This window comes from Lycium ferocissimum, chromosome 10, assembly GCF_029784015.1.
Source record: "Lycium ferocissimum isolate CSIRO_LF1 chromosome 10, AGI_CSIRO_Lferr_CH_V1, whole genome shotgun sequence".
In the NCBI taxonomy this organism is placed as follows: Eukaryota; Viridiplantae; Streptophyta; class Magnoliopsida; order Solanales; family Solanaceae; genus Lycium; species Lycium ferocissimum.
Genome location: NC_081351.1, coordinates 442,610 through 450,367, shown reverse-complemented (window position 1 = coordinate 450,367; position 7,758 = coordinate 442,610). Strand labels below are relative to the sequence as shown.

The 7,758-nt window shown below is 35.9% G+C and overlaps 1 pseudogene; it reads left to right on the top strand.

Annotated features, from left to right (window-relative positions):
- The first annotated feature begins 2,432 nt into the window (after positions 1–2,432).
- On the top strand, positions 2,433–5,253 carry LOC132034519 (putative pentatricopeptide repeat-containing protein At1g10330; annotated as a pseudogene).
- The last annotated feature ends 2,505 nt before the right edge of the window (positions 5,254–7,758 follow it).

Below are 7,758 nucleotides of genomic sequence, written 5' to 3'. Positions count from 1 at the left end.
ACTTTGTAGAAAAACATTGATTTAGTTAAGTGGGCCCTATGTTTCATCCAAAGCGTCGCCGTTTTTCCCTTGTGCAACAACATAATTTGACGACCTTGATAATTGATTTCAATTGAAGCATAGTTGAAATAAGATAAGAATTTATTTGATCAAATAAACACCATACTTAGACCCCTTTGTTTTTCAAGTATGGGTCAAAGTTAACAGGTGGGTTGTGTAGATACTGGGCAAATGTTTAATAAATGAGAAAATGGTTCTTAATGTATTGGGCTTGACTTTGGTCCTTGATATAGATTTTTTTTGTACGGATTGTCCTTCAAAAGTGTTGGTTTTATTTTTTGTCCCTCAAATTGCGAGTCTTTAAGTTTTGTTCTTCGCTTAAAAAAGTAGCAGAAAATACCTCGAGGTTCTGAGTTCGAATTCCCGCTCAGTCAAAAGAATAATAATTGCGCATGGCAAGGCTTCGCGAAAAGTCTGTCTTAAAATTTTGGGTTTGCCTTAAGGCAAAAATATAAAAGAAAAACTCTGCTGGAATTGCTCGAATAGGCCTAATTTTGCAACAACCGTGCCTTGCAGCTTTTTTCTTTTTTTACGGGTTCAGATCCGTAATTAATCGCGTATTTTATAATATGATAAAAATTAAAGACCATCAATTATGAAAAAAAATTAAAGACCACTCGAATAAGGACAACAGTAACCGCCTTTGATATATGCAACGTAAATGGAAAACGGCCTGATTATTACTCATCTCAATTTATGGGATATAGTTTTAACTATGCACAAATTTGAAAAAGAAGTAAGACTTCAAACTTATGGTCTAAAACAAGTGATAAATATTTTTGTGGTCAGAAAGTTTCATTAAGGGTAAAATAAAAAGATTCAAGCTAAATTATTTCTAAATGCAGATTTTTTTTTTTAAGACTAAAAAGGAAAATGCATCACATAAATTGCGACAGAGTGAGTAATTAAGAGGGATTTTTGACTATTTTACTCTTATTTATGTCTTAAAATATAATCTTCCTTCATTTATTTTTTACTCTATTTATGTGTCATTTCCCCATAATTGAGGTATATGTAGTATTCAAAAACAGTTACTACCAGGAGTAAAATGGGGAAAAAATAATGAATTTTGTCTTGAACCTCTAATATAACAAATAATTTCAGACAATTATTCTTAGAAAGTACGACAAATAATTTGAGACAAACTAATAACAAAAAGTGAGAGGGGAGTCGTGATTCAAAGTTTTCATGGGTTCGCTCTTATTCTTTAAAATTAATGGGTTCTTAATTAATAATTTGTACATAATTAACAAAAAAAATTAATCTAAATATATGATTCGGAAAAAAACTAGTAAGTTTGGTCGAACTTCTTGGGGCCATCCAAATCAAATTTTTAGTAGAATAATTTCTCCGGTGAAAGTTATTTTGTAGGAAAAAAAATGTATCTATAAAGACAAAATAAGTGATTTTTACTATAGAAGTTTACTCATTATAAAGAAATTAAGTAAAATACTCAAAATTCTCTCCGCTACAATTCTTGGATGCATCAAGAACAAAGTTGTCATAAGTGACCAATTCAACATTTAAATTACTACTTCACAAACAGATCATCCTAACCCGAGGGAATAGTGTGGAGCCCTAATTGAACCAATTTCATCAATGAAATCAGTGGACCAAAAAGGGATTTTTTTTGAAAAAAAAATAAATTCCAAAGCATAGTAGAGAAACCCCATTTGGTTAAAATTCAAGAATTTGCAGCTTAAAAGGTAACTTTTTTTTTTTCCTTCATTGCTTCATTCTTTACTTATAAATGAGTTAACTGTATGTCTTTCTTTAATAGTATAATGAGATGTTTCTTGATTTATTGAATTTGGAAAGTGAATCTTGGTACTCAAAACTAGCTCCTTTTTTATTTTCTTGCTAATTTTTGTGGGCAAAAGTTTCAAAGTTTGGAACTATTTGCTTTGCTGGGGTTTCTGTTTTGACCCTTTTGCATTTGATGGAATTTTTACCCTTCCCGGACCCCACTTGTGAGTTTAACATTTGTTTCACCCCCAACTTCCACTACATCCTTATAATATAGTTGAAGAAATGCTCACTGAGTGAAGCTCAAGCTCTTGTAATTGACTTGTAATCTGTTGGTCAAAGATAGTCTTAATAGGTTTACGTTTAGCTTGCCATTGAAATTACTTGATGTAATTAAGAAAAAAAATAAGAAATTTATTGACTGAACTTTGCAGTCGAATCCAGATGTAGATATACTTTATAGAAAGCAATCATATAAGTTGAATACCTGGTCAAACCATGATTAAGTGCGAAAAATATATGTACAAACACATTTCCTGCATCTATTGGCTTGGTATAAATCATCGGATACGGATAAGTTTATGTCTTTGACTGCTTATCCATTACTTCTCGATGATCTTAGGTGCTGACAATGTTTAATCTGTTGGAATGCCGAACCCGAAAAAACCTGAACATATGCTTCAACTTCTGCCTATTTGGCTTCATATATAGGCAAAACCTTCACTGCCAAGTCTTGAGAAGAGGGGTCTTGAGTGACCCGTATGTCTGTACGCCTTTTATTGGGTTGTACTCCCACGCGGGTGAACTTGGGAGTGCACTCAAGGTGTTCGACGAAATTCCTGAACCGTGTGTTGTCTCGTCTAACGCGATGCTTGATGCTTGTGGGAAAAACGGGGATATGGGTTTGGGGTTCTTGATGTTTTCTCGCATGCCGTATAGAGATGTTTATTCATGGACTAGTATGATTCATAGATACATGAAGAACGGGTGCTCTGAGGTTGCTGTTAAGTTTTTTGAGAAAATGATGGTACATGAGGATGTCAAGTGTGGTTTATTGAAGCCGAATGAGGCTACTTTTGTTAGTATTCTTTCTTCTTTCACGTTTTTGGATGTCGATGTGGCGTTATATCTGGGGAGGCAAGTGCATGCTTACATGGTAAAGAATAAGGAGTAGTTGAGTGTCTTCATGACGACCGCATTGATCGCGTTTTATGGGAAGATGGGTTGTTTGATTTATGCTTCAAAGGTATTTGATGCAATGGTAATCAAGAAGGTTTGCACTTGGAATGCTATGATTTCTTCCCCAGCTTTTAATGGTAGAGAGAAGCAGGCATTGACGATGTATGGGAAGATGAGAGCAAAGGGGTTGCAAATGAGATTACTTTTGTGGCAACTCTATCAGCTTGTGCATGCGCCAAGTTTGTCGATATGGGTTTTAAATTGTTTGAAACAATGTTACATGAATTTGGACTTGTATATAAGATGGAAAATTATGATTTTGTGGTTGATCTTTTAGGGAGAGCTGGGCTACTACAGGAAGCGTATGACTTTATAAAAAAGACGCCTTTTGAAGCTAATGCCACTGTGTTGGGTGCTTGTAGACTTCATGGTGCTATTGAGTTGGGAAATGAAGTGGCACAACTATTGCTTAAGTCACAACCGAATCATTCTGGGCGATATGTGCAACTCTCAAGCATTTATGCTGGGGTAGAGAGGTGGGACCATGTTGCTGCCTTGAGAAAAGCAATGTTAGATGATGGAATACACAAGGTTCCAGCCTACAGTTTTATTTGCAAAATTGTACGTTAGTCTGATTGGTGATGAAATCTAGCTTGACTCATCAAAATCAGCTAAAAATATATTGCATATGGATTTTTCCACAGAGATTGAAGCACCACTTAAAGAAAGATGCAGTCAAAATGATAGATTTTTGTGAAAATGCATGGTTCCCAAGTCTGTTTGACGAGGTATCTCTTTTTGTTTTCTACTTTCGTAATCTTTTTCTTTGGCCCAAAATTTTGAATTTATGAAGCAGTCTGCTAATCAATTAAACTAAACTGAACAATAGTTGATCAATGGTACCGTTCTGCTTGATTTCTTCCTCAACGAAGTGTCAAATCCATATGGATTTCGGTAACTAGCAATTCTATCACTCAATTGTGTGTCGATGTCTATCTCAATTTGGGCTTTGAACATCACTCGCACTCCCAAATTTTGCACTTATCATTATGCAAGTTGTTGTTTGGAACTGAGATGTAGTTGTTGTCGTATAATAGTGATATCTAGTTTCACCTCTGCTTGTACTTGAACCTTAGTATCCGAGATTGTTTCTCCAACTTTTCAATTGCTATACCACCTCCATTGCGATCGTCGCTATTCAAGTTATTGTATGTTGACCAATATTGATGAATACTTTCTCTATTACAAAGTACACGAGAATTTGGAACTGTTTTAGGAATTTTAACATGCTTTCTACTGTTATTCCAATTTTCTCATGTTTTACTATGATCATGTGCTTATTATCTACCAATTTACTCTCAAGCTCTTCTTTAGGTACTTAAATGACACAAAGCGCTATGAGCAACCCATAATTTGCATAATTTGCGGGACTTACTAGATAGCTTAGCTATTTAATGTAACCAATTGTAGCGTATTCTTGTGTACTTTTAACAGTATCACCTTGATACTGTTTCCTTATATAAAAATGAATGATAAAAAAAAAACATCGTCGGAATGGAATTCTGTAAATGTTTTAGATAGAATGTCAGCTTTAGTGCTGTCTGGATTTATCACCGTGTTGCATATCTCTGTTGCTCTTTTTCTTTCATGTCATCAAGTAATATAACATGAAATTGTATCTTATAACACGCACAAGATTTCCAGGACACAAGGAACAAAAATGAGGAAAATGCGGTGGCGTAAACATGACGATAAATCTGTGTACTATTTTAAATAACCGAGAAATTCTCGAGAGCCAGCCAACACAAGTTTCAAACTCTGTGTATAATGGACCTACCTATTTTCCCTTCTCCATTTAAATATCAGGTGCGCTCTTATCAGTGAACCAAAAGCCTGGGCGTTTGGCAAAGATGGTATCTTTCTAGTTTGTGGTGGCCTCAAATGTCATTATCAACCTCTTTCTAGTATGGACGTTATTGATGAAAAATTGTGATGCTTTATCTTCATAGTTGCGGCATGTAAGTGTTTAATTTTGTGACACCTTTTGCTCCATGTTATAGTCTGGTATCAGGAGAGGCGTGTAATGTTAAATTTATTGATTATAGTAAAGAAGATTCTCCTTCTGAGACCATGAGACCGTGTTGGATACCAGATTTTCTGAGTTTCAATAACCCGAGAAAACGGTGGAGCCCTAATTGAACCAATTCATCAGTGAAATCAGTGGACCAAAAAGGGACCTTTTTTAGTTTAAAAAGCATAGTAGAGAAACCCCATTTGGTTAAAATTCAATAATTTGCAGCTTAAAGGTAATTTTTTTTCCTTCATTGCTTCATTCTTTACTTATAAACCCCCCCCTGATACTACCCTGACGCTCCGACTCAGGAGATATATGTCACCATAATGTATGTCTTTCTTTGATAGTATAATGAGATTTTTTGAAGTATTGAATGTGAAAGTGAAAAGTCTGGAACTTTATGGGGCAAAAGTTTCAAAGTTTGGAACTTTTTGCTTTGCATTTGATGAAATTTTATGGTTTAGGAGTGATTTTAAAATAAGACCTTGCATCTGATTTTTGCTCTAAATCAATCCAAGACTATGTTTTGGACTTGAATTCCTCGACTTGGCCAATGAAATTTATTGTTTTTCCTTGAGTCTAAATATCAAGGGTCTATCGGAAACAACCTCTCTACCCCCACAGAGGTAGGGGTAAGGTCTGCGTACATCCTACCCTCCCCAGATCACACTTTGGGACTATCGGAAAAACCTCTCTACCCCCACAAAGGTAGGGGTAAGGTCTGCGTACATCCTCAAGTCTAAATGATTTAGTGATTAGAGGAGGATGTCCAGGATTCCTCGAGCCGAGGGTCTATCGGAAATAGCCTCTCTACCTCCTAGGTAGGGGTAAGATCTGAGTACACTCTACCCTCCCCAGACCCCACTTCGTGGGATTACATTGGGTATGTTGTTGGGAGGATATTCAGGATGGTATCGTCTAATTGTAGTCCACTAACATTGGAAGTAATTAGACCAGCTAGGGAATTGAATTAAAGGTTTAGGGATTCAAGTTATGTAAACTTTCTGTTTATCAGTCAAATAGGCCTAGGAGATAGTCGTTTGGTTCATATATTTCTGTAAAATTCACACCAAAGAGATATAAATGCATACAACAAGAAGTTGAGTCTGGAGAGAGTAGGATGTACACAGACCTTACCCCTACCTCTGTGGGGGTAGAGAGACTGTTTGCGATAAGAGATAAAGATGCATGAAGAGATATATTACTATTCCATTTGGTCATTGGAAACCTAGCTATGAGTTGATAATATTTAGATGAATCAAGGAGTTTCAAGTCTGAAAGGTGAAAATCTCTTCAGGTAATATCCAATATAACTGTGTGTTTACATTGTTATGGAAGAAGAGAAATTTGGAGTAATAGTTGAAGATATTCTCAAGCTCTCGTAATTGACTTTCAATCTGTTGGTCAGTGATCTAGCATATCAAAGATAGTCTGAACAGTTTAACGTTTAGCTTGCCATTGAAATTACTTGCTGTAATTAAGAAAAAACACGAGAAATTTATTAACTGAACTTTGCAGTTGAATCCAGGCGTACATATGCTTTATAGAAAGCAAACATATAAGTTGAATACCTGGTTAAACCATGATTAAGTGTTGCTCAGCCTCAAACAGCCATACTTTCCCTTCACTTAGCAAAGCCGCCTCATATATAGGGTCTTGAGAAGAGGGGTCTTGGGTGACCCTTATGTGTGCACGTCTTTTATTGGGTTGTACTCGCACGCGGGTGAACTGGGGCGTGCACGCAAGGTGCTTGATGAAATTCTTGAACCGTGCGTTGTATATGGTATAACGCGATGGTTGATGCTTGTGGTGGCCTCAGATGTCATTATCAACCTCTTTCTAGCATGGACATTATTGATGAAAAATTGTGATGCTTTATCTTCATAGTTGCGGCGTGTAAGTGTTTAACTTTGTGACACCTTTTGCTCCATGTTATAGTCTGATATCACGAGAGGCGTGTAATGTTAAATTTATTGATTATAGTAACAGAATATTCTCCTTCTGAGACCATGAGGCCATGTTGGATACTAGATTTTCTGAGTTCCCATAACCCGAGAAAACTGTGGAGCCCTAATTGAACCAATTCAAAGTGAAATCAGTGGACCAAAAAGAGACTTTTTTTTAGTTTAAAAAGCATAGTAGAGAAACCCCATTTGGTTAAAATTCAATAATTTGCAGCTTAAAGGTAACTTTTTTTTTTTTTTCTGTTCATTGCTTCATTCTTTACTTATAAATGAGCTAACTGTATGTCTTTCTTTGATAGTATAATGAGTTTTTTTTGAAGTATTGAATGCGAAAGTGAAAAGTCTGGAACTTTATGGGGCAAAAGTTTCAAAGTTTGAACTTTTTGCTTTGTATTTGATGAAATTTTATGGTTTAGGAGTGATTTTGGAATAAGACCTTGCAACTGCTTTTTTTGCCCTAAATAAATCCAAGAATATGTTTTGCACTTGAGTTCCTCAACTTGGTCAATGAAATTAATGGTTTTTCCTCAAGTCTAAATATCGAGGGTCTATCTAAAACAACCTTTCTATCCCTCCAAAGGTAGGGTCTGCGTACATCTTGCCCTCCCCAGACCACACTTTGGGACTACATTAGGTATGTTGTTGCTGTTTGTCCTCGAGCCTGAATAATTTAGTGATCGGAGGGAGGATATCTAGGACGGTATCGTCCAATTGTAGTCCACATAATTAGACCAC